A 14,612-nucleotide genomic window follows, 5' to 3' on the forward strand; every position below is an offset into this window, starting at 1 on the left:
AGAGAGAACCTGAAGTTCACTGTCGTCTAACTGGATCACGTATTCTTCGTCATCCGCGCGTACGAGACCGGCAAGTGGGAGATAAGCTGTTTCAGCTTCACGACGTTCCACGATGGAACGGATTCCGCTTATCAGCAATGGACCTGAATCTTCCCCCTTGAATTTATATTTGAAAAATTGTCTACCGTTCATCTGACAACCTGTATAAAATGATTGATGAGATTTTAAGAGACGAAATCATCGAATTAGATCGCGATTTCCTGTTTTTCAGTAGTATAGGTCAACGGTTTCGCCGCCGCGGCCAGTCAGACGTCTGTTTTCAGTAGTATAAGTCAACGGTTTCGCCGTCGCGGCCAGTCAGACGTCTGTTTACAGTATCGCGTTCTCGGTGAAGTTCCAAGTCGCGTCTCTTAATTAGTTAGTACAAGCTGAATAATAAAAGTAGGTACAATTAGCCAGCCAAGAAGGCCTCGAACCACCAGGAAGCAGGCAGCCTCGCGAAACTTAAGAATTCCTTTGACAGGCTCGAGCTTCGATCTCTCTCGTTCGCGGAAAAGAAGTTTTCTTCTTTCTACCGGCAGCTTACCATTAGACTCGATCATTGACTTTAATTAACTTCTGTCTCGTCTTTCCGGATTTGTCTGGACCCAGCAGAGAGATTCGAGTCTAAAATCCCACGTGTTTAACTTCTCGATTCTAACCCCATTATCCTTTCTACGTGTGCAGCTTCGCTCGGGGAGGGTGGGGATCTCGGAAACATCGATACGTCGCGGTACGCGGTTTCATTTATACGCTTCGCAGTCAATGGGTCACTGAAATATCGCGCACTTTACGCGATTCAATGCCTTTCCTTCTTTTTCTTGACCAGTTCACGACGATGGTGGCTGATTTACACGCGCGTTCACTCCTGAAACAGAAAAAGAACACAAAAACTTAGCTTCAAGTTGAAAAGTCAATCGGGATAAAAAGGGCAGTCAGTAAAATAAGCAGCTTAGGGAAAGATCAAGAGGTCGGTTAAACACGGATGTTGGACCTTGATATTGAATGTCCAACGTGCAGTCTTACAGAGGATTCCTAAACCCGAATCCTTTATCCTAACAAAGATAATTTACTTTCAGGTAGCTCAACATTTACCATTCAGAAAGTGTATAACCAAGATGGAAGCAGTTCGGTGATCTGCGCGGGTCTGATACGGGTGAATGGTGTGTAATGAATACGGAAGGCTGTCTTCAGTCATCTGCATACGTTTTCAATGGAAATTCTGAACTTGAAGTAACTCCAATCGTTTCTGAGTTTCACTTATTCCCGCATGCGACGAAGGAACAGTTTACTGGGATCTTCGAAACGAAACAAACAATTGAAGTTTCTAAAATTCAAAATGAAATTACAAAGCAGCTGTGCTTTTATTCTTGATTCCGAAGAGTTACATATTTTTCTTTCACGTAGAAAGGAAGAAAGACGAGTAGAAATGGGAAGATCGTATAGCGCACAGTTTCGCGTTCAATTAACGCTGTTAAACAGACTAATAGAGGGAGTCGAGCAGTAGAAGCAGTATAAGCTGGTATACCTATATCGAGTTGCACAGTCGATTAGACAACTACCCAATAAGCGAGCCCGCGGCGCGGCTCTGCGTGGATATTATCGAGCCGCCGAGGGTGAACGGCTAGAGGGGGTGCCGAGAAGTGTAACCGGATGGGTTTCGAAGCACGTACATACAGACAGAAATGAAGCTGAATGTCTGAGAAATAAATGCCACGCTAGCCTGTTGTGTACAGTGAAAACGGTTACACGAATGACAAAGGATTTACAACGGTACAAATCGCCAGATATATCTGCGGAAACTTCTGAGATTAGTATGTCTTAAGGTTGCCGTTTCTTTGCGAGAACGTAATCTTTATTCCCTCGTGAGCTTATCTGTAACATGTCCTGTTACTTCCTGGCCAGTGAAAGCAAACAAAGGAACGTTGTATAAACCGGGCTTTATAACTACTTTGGTAAAAGCCTTGATTTTAACCGAAATCATACGTTCAAATATGGAATTATATCGAGTTGGCGCAAATAACCCGCAGGTTATTCCATTTCTAACACACAACAAAATTAGGATCACGTATCACCGTCTCCGCGTGAACTTGCAAGGAAAGCCCCCGGGCGATTCGAAGAGGAAGCAAGCAAGGCAGAGATGGTAAGAGAAGAGAACTGGCAAGTTACTCGAACGACCAGCAAGCTATCTCATTAACCGAGCTACACTCCATTACATCACGATTATCCGGTGGCAGAGCGGATACTAGTAGCTCACTCGCTCGCATACCAAACGCTAGGACGTAACACGTACGTGCTCGAGCGTTGACACGCGAGAACTGCGTGACGTTCTCGTTTAGCAGAAGCGAGCTGTTACGCGTTCGCTATGCAGCAAACTGTTTGCAAATGCCGGCTGTTTCGACTAAACTGTTTGAGTTTGCCAAGTAGTAATAATTGTTTGCCGCGACCGGTGGTGTCCGTACGATACGCGACTACCGAATGGACCAGAGCGAAGCTTCAGGCGGTATTTCTATCGCGGATGCGTGGCCAATGAATACACAGGAGGAAGCTTTAAGCCGCGATCCATACATTCCCTGGTTTCCTTCGTATAATCGAATTCCAGACCGTTCCTGCCGTGCTGCGAGACGACTTCCGGTGCGCATCTCCTTCTGGAACGCGGCTAACCTTTGATGGCGAACGAATGAGCCCAGGGTTTCGTTAACAGTGCTGGATGGAAACTGGATTTTAGGGATAATTGATTTTTTCCCTATGATTTTATGTCAGACAACGCCACGAACACAGAGCTTTTATCATTCGTTGTTTCCTGTCCAGAGTTCATCCAGAGTTCGAGCATGAGTAAACATTTTTTCCAATGATTGACTGAGCGACGACTGACCGTAGGCTAGATGCTTTCACTGGGCCATCGATCATTATCTGACCAGATACGCGCTTGCTCTACTGTGATACCAGCATATTTCACAACCTCCATGTATCATAGTTCAAACAGTTGAGTCGACTGTCAGTGAACAAGATAGTTGAAAGGAACGTCAGATCGCGTACAATGATTTAATTTGGAAACTCCTCCACAGATTTTATTCAAAATAAAACAATTTGAAAAGTTTCGAACGAGTTAATCTTTTTCCTACTCAGACTTTCGTGGCACGAAATTCAGATTGAAGTGGAGCTCGAGAGATTGGCTGATTTTCATAAACCTTCGCGAAGTTGGTAGACTCGCAGCCAGTGGGTACTCGAGGAAGAATTTCGGGTAAATCGTGGCCAGGCCGGGGTATGTATCGAATCGAAAACGGGAGAGGAAATCTCCGGAATCTGTTCCCCTCTTTCACGCGGCGAATGCCAGCTCGCAGATAGTCAATTTCGCTCCATTGTACGGAAAATATGGCAGTAAGCTGCGTGTGCCCCTTTCCACGGTCCAAGAATCGCAACCCTCATTTTTCAGCGTGCCAGGCACGATTTAGTAAAAAATACACCTCCGAGGCGACGCGACGACTTTTCTCTCCTTCTACCTCACGCAGCCAACTTCGTTTACTCGTCACTCTGTCACTTCCATCCTGCTATTTCGTTTCGTTTGACTGTTTCATTGACTGCGTTGACGCTTTACATCCGCACCCTCCAGCAATTTCAACGACGATGACAAGCATGGAAATCACTCAATAATTGCGCGAAGATTTAGATATACGTATTTTAAATTACATTTGGAATTATATCTCGGATTGTAAATCGCGGAGGGAGGAAGCTCGTTCCCATCGCATTCTTCCAGAATTTCCCGAGACTCGTGGTTGAAAAATCTTGGTCCCTGATTCCTCGCGAGATGGTACCGGCATGCAACGAAATGTACATTCACCCACGTATACATGTACAGACACAGACATGGAAAAAAGCGATGGAAGAACGCGTGCAAAGGGTTGTTCTGTGAACTGCACCGCGTAACGACGAACTCGAACAATAGCTTCCGACCATCTATGTCGATCACGTCGCCCCGTAGATAGGGGTAGAGGCTGTCTTTCCTGCTTTCTTTTGTCGACGAAGAGGCCGACACCGGAATCGATATTCCCTATGCCGCGTAACAATCGAATTCTGCCGGGAATCGACATCGCTACCGTCCATTCCGTATCATCTTCCGCTACTTCGTGTTTGCCTTTTCTAGTTCTTACGCCTCATCGATCGAATTCACGAGCTTTCCGTCTGTGTTTTTATTAGTATTTCTTCGCTGAATCAATTATTAGATGGGCGATGTTTGTTTTACCACCGAAATGGGAACGAATGATTCATGGAATGAAATAAAAAGTTGAAACGTTCGATCGAAGAATTAATCATTAATATCCTTAATAATTCACGTTACCCGGAGTTGTACAGCATATAGCCGTTTCTACTGTGTCAATCAACGTGTCAATTTATAGATAATACGTTAACGTTCAGAATTTCGAATCTCCGAGCCCATCAATCAGAATACCTTTCTGCCGGCAAGTGAATTCTTTTCATTAGAGATTAATCGACATCCAATTTAACGTAATCAAGTAGTAGCAGTCGATAAATGTTGGCCAGTGCACGTTCCATCCCGTAATTCATTCCCACGCAAATGCCTGCTTTCATAAATTAAATTCGCCCCCTAAACGAGGAACAGTCGGTGTACTAATTTCAATTTCGCTAACTCGATCAAAATAGACTAGCCGCGAAACCAATATTCGCCACCCCGGTTTTCAATAACGCTACGTGAAATTTTCACGAGCAATCAATCGAAATCGAATTGCTGTTACTCCCCTTCGACGAGTCAAACAGTTGCCGAAGAAAGCAACATTATTCAGAACGCATCTGCATCCGCGGGGTCTGAAATGAGGCAAGAAAAATCGTCGAAATAAATGGAATGGCAATCGATCATTCGCGATGTCTACCAGGCCAAAGTTCCATCGAGAGTCCGGATGAGTTGGCATTATCTACCTTCGCGAAGAAGAGAGTAACCAGATTCTGGAAATTTAATTGGTAAAGTTTCGCGGTGGTTCTCGAACCGTCGAGTGCTCGCGATGTATCGACTTCTCGCACGGATCGCGCCAAATCCTCGAATCTAGCGGGAAATATTCAAATATTTTTGATTACCCTTAGAAGTAATTTTCGTTTGATGAAATGTGCGCAGCCATAAAGATGAAAAGCGATCGAACAGAGCGAAGAACAATCCCTTTGCACCTGTATAGCTTTCGAATTTACGAAATTTCGTAACAACACAACCTACCGGGCGAATTTCTAATTGCATTTACCGGGAATTTCGGGAGTAGTCTTTCGACGACCACGGGCTCCAGGGGGTGGGCAAGTTTATGCGGGGCTGGAAATACAATTTACCGCTTTGACGGACGCCGAACACGGCCAAACCGAATTGGAATACGGCAACAAAAGCCTACCAGCATACGGATTCGCTCAGTTTCCTGAACAATACCGCTAATCAGCCAAGTTCCTCCTTCACCGACGTTCCCTGCCCTCCCTAACGATCGTTTGTTTCCTACACTTCGTGTAGCAAAGCAAAAATTTCACGTAACTCGTTTCTTTTGATCGACTCGCATTTCGTCTCGTTTCGTTCCCGAGTCCGCGACATTGTTATCTGTTTACGAGGTAAATTAAATAAATCGTCAAAGAAATATTTAGCATGTCCGATTCAGGCGTTAATTGACGCTCGTTAGCGACGCGTCTGCGAATGTTTTCCTATCGTCGCGCGGAATTCGCGACGTGTATCCAAATGGCGGCATTCTTTGAACCCGAAACGTAGTTTTTTTCACGCGTGGGCGAGACGACGCGTCGCGACTACGAATTGTCTCGTTATCGCTAATTGGCGCAAGCTTTTTTTGTCAGCGATACACGCGCGCTCGAGTGTCACGCTGTCGCGTTAATTTCAATGTTTCTTTCGCCACGTTTGAGAATTGTCTAACGAAGACTGACTCGTACGTTCGCTGAATCGTAATATCTACTAGGATTACGAGAAAATAATTAATAGATATCTGAAGAAAGATATTTCCGACAGCAAGTTTGTCTATAGAAAAGAATTCAAACAATATTTAAAGAGCATGATTAATCATTTGCCGTTTGTCTTATACTAATCCTTACAAATCCTAATGGAATCGTTATTCCCTGAGGGAGACTCAATTCTACAAGTAAGTTGTATTCGCATCTTCGCACACAAACTTCCTGTCCGTGTGCAACACGAACAGCTCTGGGACGTACGCATCTGCATCCAGCTGGTTATAAACCATAACTTTGCTAAACTCGATTAACGTGTAACCTGATAAATGAACGACGTGCAAACTTCTAAGTACCCCTCGGTACCACGAAATCCATGTAAATTCCGAGTGAACGTCAATATAATAATGATGATCGATATCGGCTCCATGTTCGAAGCAATTAAAAGCTTTGAACGCCATTACGAGACGAACATCGACCACCGTTCACCTTCTCTTCAACGATATTTCAATATTTCACCAATAACCACTATTCATTGCCCAGCTTCTTTTCTCCAAGGAAATATTTGTCAATTGTGGCGGGTGGTGACAAAAATTTGAAAGACCATAAAAACACTGAAGGTTGACGAAAGAAAAGCGGCCGATGACAGAGCAGCAAACAAGTGGCAGATTAATTTCGTCGGACAGTTTAATTGGGCCGGGGGTCGGATTAAACGCGCGGAAGGGCCAGCTGGACATTTTTCACGGCCAGCCGAATAAATAGAACCGTTCTGACGGACGGTCCACCGGCTCTCGTCACGCTGGAATTTCAATTTTCACCGTCGCCCAACCCGCTGAAACCAATAAAACACTCGAAACGACTAGCTGAACGAACAAGAAAAATCTGCCGAGCGAGAAGGAACACAGAATACCGTTCTTCATCGATGACTATCGAAAAGCAGACGCTTCCCAGGTGAGAAAAAAAAAAAACGAAGAACATAGGAAAAATGAAGGAACCAAGGCGCGATAAGTTCGGATTGGATTTCCAGGATTTCAGGCAACGTCTCCGACAGGAAAACCTCTTGGTCGTGGATTTCTAACCCAGACCAGTCTCCTCTTTGCGGTCGAGAGCTTGAACCGACGATGACGACGAAGAGGAAAAGCAACTGGGAGAAAGAAGAAAACGAACGAGTAGAGAGTATGAAGGAAAGATAATATTCTCGGCTGAGCAATAACGTCGTCGACCCGTATCCATTTCTAAGAGCAGTTTTCGACCCTGTCGGTCGTTCTAACACCTGCAAAGGGGTTGAAAGTTCGTCGTTATTGTTCCGCGAATTGGATTCGCTGGGCTCGCTATGGTAGAAAGCATTGTTGAAAATCTGCCGGCCATACGGGCTACTCCCGTCGACGTTGTTCCGGCTAAGAATGTTCGCAATTGGTACTAGGGGGATTCCAAGGGGGTGTGCGCAACCCTTCTTGTAACTTGCAGCCTGTGTCCCGCGACGGCTGTCGAGCGTACACTCGCGCCAACTCTCTTCGCGTCTCTCAAATGAAATTGTTTGTGAAAAAATTCTTCTCTGCTTCTAAAATTGTCGAGCATCGTTATCAAAGCCGTTAGACGATATTCTTATACCTTCTTGCAACCCTTAACGATAAAAGCTTAGTCTTTACAAACTAGCAGAGCAACAGACAGGAAAAGCATAGCGATTCGACGAGTACAAGTTAGCAAAGGAGTTAGTGAACGAGTCAGCTCGTCGAAACATTAATTAAACGGGTCGAAATGAAACGGAACAAGGAGGCAGGAGAGGAGGGGCTGTATAGCTACCGCGCACGCGGCGCTACGTTTAATTTAAACCGAGAAAAATCACCGGTGTCCTGTAGCTAGCATCTAATTAACTCGAACCGCGCCCGTTCTTTTACCACGTTTTCTCTTTTTTATTTTTCCACGAACCCGGTCAGAGAGACGCGGACAAAGACCTGGTGCACGCTTTGTTTCGCACAAAAGCCCAACGGCCGTCGGGAAAAATAATGGGAAAATGTAATAAATCGGGTGATTAATTAAGCCACATTCCCCGGCTTGATGGCCGTCCAGGTACGTTCTTAACACCGCGACTACCTGCTTCGAACGTGTTCTCCTCGTTTCGTTGTGCGCCACGAACCAACCTTCTTTCATTATTTTATATCGAAGATGAAGAAAAACGAACCTCGACCGACTATTAATAATGCAGCGATGCATGGACGAAGGTGCACCGTCGGTGAACAGATTTCCATCCCTTGATGGACGTTTGTAATTGAAACCTGCAAACGATTAGGTTTCTTCGCTTTACGATAAACTACCTAGTGGATAGTTATCTGTATAGTCGTTTCGCGTCGATGATAGAACGTTTTTGAAAGGAAAGGTTTACGAGCGAAGAAAAATATGCGAAACGAGTGGCTGCCTTAATCACCTCTACTTATTATAATCCCTCGATAAAGTAAAAAAAAAAAACAGAAGATGAAGAAAAAAAGGAGAGGAAGCTTTTGGAAGAACGCGGCCCTTCCGCCACTCTAATTCATTACTCTTGTTAAGCAAGATAAGTGACCCTTCAGTGGCGTTTAAACTTTAAACAACTCCGCTTTCTGGTCCGCGAAATCTAACGCCACGAGAAAACGATTATTTTCTTCAAAAAACGTTACTGTGTTTCCTCTACACATGCACCGGTCATGTTACACTTGCATCTTAGCATCGTTTATGAAAAACGGTTCGTTAAATTCTGACACGGAAAAGAAATTATTTACGCTTCGCGGAAACTTGTTCTTACCCAAACGATTTGTAATAAACTTTCGAACGAGGTTGTTAATTTTTCAGCACCAGTTAATAGCGATTCATAATTGCTTCGTTTAAAAACTTTCTTAAAGAAAAACATAATTAACTTCTGAATGAAATTTTCAGTACGGATTATTTCTAACATAGCAGAAATTTTCTTGGAGTTCGCCAAGTTCCTCCTCGGACGTACGTGACTTTGCATCGTGTCTCGCGAATTTTCTCTCTCTGTTTCATTGAACCGGGGAAAAACGAGGCTCGACGGGGTTACAGACACGCGAAAGGTGCCTATATTTCCTCTAATGAACCAACAAGACCTGGTCGTCTAGTGGCCACTCGCTTATTACGCGATGCAGAAACGGCTCTGCTCTATTTCCCTCGGATCGGATGCTTCTAACTTGCTTCTTCGCTTCTTTCTCCGTGTCTGACCTTTATTTCCACGAAATAGATAATAAACTTTCTCGTGCGGATGTAGTTTAACTAGTTGGAGTATCTATTTGATTACCCTTGATCGAGTTTCTGTTGAAAAATTGAGGAGCTCGAGTTGTAAATTGACCAGCTCGTTTGGAACTTCGTAGAACGTAGGATGCCTCGAATTGCAATCACTTGGAATTATTAGAAATGGAAAACGAGTACAGCTTTGAAAGGTTAATTATCTGATCTTCAAAGTGCAACGCAGCTATGGAAATACGCGTTCCATCTTGAAACCATCTGCGAGTCCATTATTAAATTCCATCTTTCTTTCTGGTTGGTGGTTCGCTTTCGAACGTAAATCAGATTAAGCTCGTACATGTACGAGCGCAGAGTTTTTGCACGGCAGCGAGTTTAATCGCTTGAGCCGCAGTTGCATCGCTGCATTAACAGGATATTCCAGATGCACTTAATTGATCGTTAGTATCGCGGTAATTACTTCGAATTAACTTCTCGGTACTTGTTTCAGAGACAAAACGGGGAGGAGGAGTTTATTGTCGACTTCTATGGATTTTGCGATAAAGTGCAACTCGGTAGCTTAAGTGAAAACGACGAGAAAACTGTTCGGTGATCTGGATAATTCGAGCAACTTCATCAACAAAATTGCTTGATCAACATGGCAGTGGTATCTTAGATAATTTGTTGGTTTAATCGATAATCAATTCAGAGTCTAGACTAAAAGCATCCGGCAACCACCGAAGCGAAGTTAAAATTGACCCAAATCAAGCTTATATTGAAATCTCATCCGCCGAGCGCGCGAGATGAAGCACGCAGCTGCGTTTCGTCTTTAATTAAATCGCGAATCTGCATGAAATATATCGCCAGTTTCGCCTGAAATCCCTGGTGTTTCTATCGGTCAGTGTATCTGGGTCGAGCTACGATTAGATTCGAGAATCGTTGCTGTCCACGAGACACGATAGCGAATAGATACGTTGCGGTCAAACGTTCACGAAAGCTAGTGTATGTTTCAAGCACGGAGGTTCGTTTTATGGTGCAACTGCGGCTGGTTATCGAAATCTTTAATACAAACCGTAGAAATTCCCAGAAATATAAGCGATATCGTTTTTACGGTTGGTTCGGTCGGAAAACGTGCGCAGGATTTATTTTACGACGTGGCAAACGCTTCGGGGACGCAACGCCAGCTCTGAGGAATGTTTTCGTGGCAAATATTGCTGCTCCATTCTTCTGGAACAACCAAGATCGCTCGAAATTCAGAGGAACCTTTATGAAAGCAAATTCAAAATATTCGAGATTTTCTTTGAATCGCTACGCGTTCACAATTTGATACCGTAGGGAACATTGTTAAAGATCAAAAGCTATTAGTCTCTACACTGTACCGTTCTCTGGATTCGATAGATAAACTTTTTCACCTCTGACAGGAGAAAAGTGGAGGAAAAAAAGCGAGGTTGACATCGGTTTGATCGATAAAACCAGGTTTTACGTGTTGACAAGGGAGACAGAAATTCGTAACCCTGTGTAAAATGTTTCGATGCTGGGGTTAAAAATGATAGCTGTTAGTAACAGAATACACGATTTGTCACGTCAAGCTGATAAATCAGAGGAAACATTGCGATAGTTTTCAGTTTACCATGGAACTTGGAAACGTAGATTTAAAAATCTGCGATTAATAATTGTACATTTTACAAGTGGTATCAGATTTCTTAACATCGACGCGATGTCGACGACGAAGAATCGAGAGAGGAACGTTCGATGTATCTTTTCTCGCGTTCCTGTCGCATGCTGGTCCCGTAAAATAAATAAAGAAAAGTCGCACGCGGAATGATAAGTCTGACGGAAAGTGAATTGGTACCGGAAGACGACCTTTTGCATAAAGCCTCTGCCACTTTGCATATCTCTCCCATCGTGGCGTACTTGCGTCCTGATTTTAACCGAGAGATTTGCAGAACAGCTCTTCCTTCTTCGCATCATCCCACTCTTCTTCCCTTCTATTTCTTTATTTCAACCTTCCATCGTTCCTTTTTTTCTTCTACTTCTTTCTTCGTCTTTATTTCGTCCTACTTTGTAACTCAAACGGGTCTGCCACGGCGAAGGTATCAGACTGTAAAACGGCCCTCCTGTTCCCCGGTTGTTTCATTTTCTTTATGGCACACGTATCGCAGTATTGTAATATCTGCGGGAACAGCGAGGATTCTTGAGAACTCCCTTTCGAAACGAAACACAAACTCATCGTAGCCACCAGTTACGTGGCAGTTTTTTCCTGTCTTCTCTTGTTACACGATCGTAACGCGGTTTCTCTCGAAACCAGAAAATTCTTGAGTGAGATATCGGAAAAAACGCAAGTTCACGCTGGTCGTTTCCATAAATCTCGAATCACAAATAAGCTGAAGAAAATATGTTAATTCAGATGCTTCTTTACAATACAGGAGAATAGAAACGCAGCTTTCAGGTTTCAAGCATTGTCGCAAGAACGAAGAAACGTCGATGCGGTGGCAGAATGAAATTGTTCACCTTCCATGTTTTTAATTACTACTCCTACGATCAATGGACGAATACGAAGTAATCCGCAGCTCGGAGGGGGTCAGGTCCGTTCAAAGGAAGTACGTTTTCAGGAACGAGCTTCCGCTCATGGTATTCAGAGCACGGTTTATTCATTCTCAGAAATTCGCGGTGGTAATTTTACGCTCGGCACAATATCACGGATTTAATTAGCCACTCGAACGAGAGAGCGGAAACAAGATGTTCCCCTTTCCGTTCCAGAGATCTGCAACTGATGTATATATAATTGCTCGGTGGCACCCGATGGTCCAGCTGCCGCTGCTTCTTCAGCTTCTTCGAGTTTTAAAATTCGGTATATTGGAGACGAGGCGCTAAACGAGCTGCTGTTATCCGGCGAATAACGAAATCAGAAGGTTTCTTCTCGTAAAACATCTTCATTCGAGTCTTTTTTATTTTATTTTACACTCGAACGTAAGAGACGGTTGATGTAGCAACCCTCGTTAAAAATATTTAACAATCCTTTTATGTAATAATGACAACTTCTTGAAGAGCTTTCTCAACTAAAATTCCCTAGAATATCTGCGAAGAGCTTTTTCCCTTTTTTGTAACCAAGCTATTCCGTGTTTACTGTTCAACGTCGTAGCATTCCCGTGAAGTTTCTAATTTCACGAACGACCCCTTTGTTTTCGTTGAAGGAAGGCGCAGAGGGATCCCTTTTCACCCAAACGAAAGGAGGAATTTCAAAGCGCTCGCTATACCGTGACAAACGCATTATTACCGTTACCCGGTTCTGTATCGGATGACACGGGTAAATAATATCCGCGAGCAGCTTCAATCGCGTAATTTATTCTTTTGTTCGACGATCCAGCCAAGGCTGGAAGCTCGGTTCGACCGGTAGAATCGGTAAAATAGCGCACAATGCGCACGAAACGCTTGCATCCTGACCCCGTTTGTTCGCAACGACGAGAAAGGAAACAAACAAAAAAAAAAGGAAAAAAATAGGTTGACACCACTGCAACACCGGAACCCGCTCGAAAACGCGAGGGAAACGCGACCATTGTCCGACAAACCGCATTATTACACTCGTTAATTACGAGCCGACTGGTCTCGCTGTTTTCGAATTATTGATCTCGTATCCGGTTCCCTTTCACGCGCCAAAGAATCCAAAGAATCGGTACAGAGAAATCCGGGAAAATTTATGAGCGGTCGATGCTGAAATAGTCTGGCGATGCATCTTTATTCTAGCGAACACCGGGAGAAAGGTGTAAGGGTTGTAACAGTCGGAAGATGGATCGGTCAAGTAACCAACGATAATGCTATGTTTAAGGATAGTACCTACTTCTCCTTAAAGACGAATAAATCTTTTGTGCGGTAGGTACGGATACGCGACAGGAAATCCGTGCGAACTTGGCAAGTAATTTATTCAGAGGAACTCAATTAATTCGAATAATTATTTAAGTCGGATGAAACTAACAACAGTTTGTCACCGCTCTCGCGGAAATTTCACCGGGTTTACCGTTTACTAATGCAACTTATATGTCGTCAGAGACGAGCCATTATTGATTCGAAGCTGACATAACACCGGTATCAGTAACAATGACCATATGTAACGGATATAGCTCTGTAAACAGATGGGTGTTCGGCAAATCGTATCCCTTGCTAATTCGAATAACTCGACCATAAAATTTACATTGATCTCGTTTCGCGTTACTTCCATGGATACTGCTTGATTAATAGCTCGAACCGATAACGTTCGTTCGCAATTCCACCGGCCATCCTCAACGACTCTACATCATCCTGTAATATCGTGGATTTAGAACGGTCACTTTTAAAGTTTGCCCCGAAGATTACGCCCTACCGGCGCGGCGCCACGCCGTTATGCATTGACTGCTGATTAGCGTAATTAGCGAGTCGCGTTTACTACCGTAACTCCAATCATTTATTTCCTGCTCGTTAATTCAACGCCCTATCTTCCTAAATCGATGATTCCATTGTAGAATATGCGAAACCGTATACATCGGATAATTCAACATTTTCAAATTAAATAACGAAATTTATCAAATAACGTCAAATGTTTCTTAACAAGAGAAGACAAGTTCCATGCTTCGTCGTACAAGAAGATTATTGCATTAATTTCTAGCATACCAGCAAAAAGTCCGTCAAAATAATTTCTGTTCAAAGGAATTTCGTATTCAAGGTGGCTGTGATATTCATCACGCGCAAGGTACAAGTAAAAGGATGACGAGCAAAGAGGCCAGCTGACCAGGATAATTTATATTCACATGGAAACGCTGGTCATTTGGATCGGGTCTCTGTTTTGTGCTGTTAATATCCGTGGCCAAACATTAACGCCAGCTGAAATAGCGTCGCCTCACTGCCGGGATTTACATGTTAAGCATTTAAATCGCTCGCCCCTTTGCGCACGGTCTAACCCAATCGCCCTCGTTCCGTCCAAAGTTACGTTCTGCTTTTCCACCTGCACCATGGAAGAGTTTTGACAGGCACACGGCTCTTGAACGTTGTCTTTGTACGCGGCGGAATGTACGTTCAAAGGATCTAACATAACATGTAGCGAGATGTAGCCTGTTTTCTTTATACGCTTAAGAATTCGTGCCTTTGCTCGACGAGAGCATCACTCGCAGCTATTCGTGGCTAGAGGGGTTGACTTTAATTCTGTGGACTGAGCTCTAGAACAGAGCACGGTATTTGATGCACGACAATGTTGAAGTGTGCATTTTAAACTATGTTTTCTAAAGGGTGTACTGGGAAAATTGTGAGGTACGCGTCACGTTGCGCATTTAATTATTGCATATTTCTCGTAACCTGATTCTTCATAAAAAATGCACCACAGGGTGCATCGGAATTGAAGCCCTCCCGGATGCACCCTTCAAAACACTCTGCCCTGGTTGACCAACGCGAACGCT

General features: G+C 43.8%; 1 protein-coding gene across 2 annotated transcripts in view; it reads right to left on the reverse strand.

Annotated features, from left to right (window-relative positions):
- LOC114874032 (neuroligin-4, X-linked) overlaps window positions 1–14,612 on the reverse strand; it is a 205,587-nt gene that overhangs the window by 155,424 nt on the left and 35,551 nt on the right. For both annotated transcript variants that reach the window (XM_029182921.2, XM_029182923.2), the window contains exon 2: window positions 587–907. The gene's annotated coding sequence lies outside the window, so the exon portion shown is untranslated. The remainder of the gene's footprint in view (window positions 1–586; window positions 908–14,612) is intronic.

This window comes from Osmia bicornis, chromosome 7, assembly GCF_907164935.1.
Source record: "Osmia bicornis bicornis chromosome 7, iOsmBic2.1, whole genome shotgun sequence".
Taxonomy (NCBI): domain Eukaryota; kingdom Metazoa; phylum Arthropoda; class Insecta; order Hymenoptera; family Megachilidae; genus Osmia; species Osmia bicornis.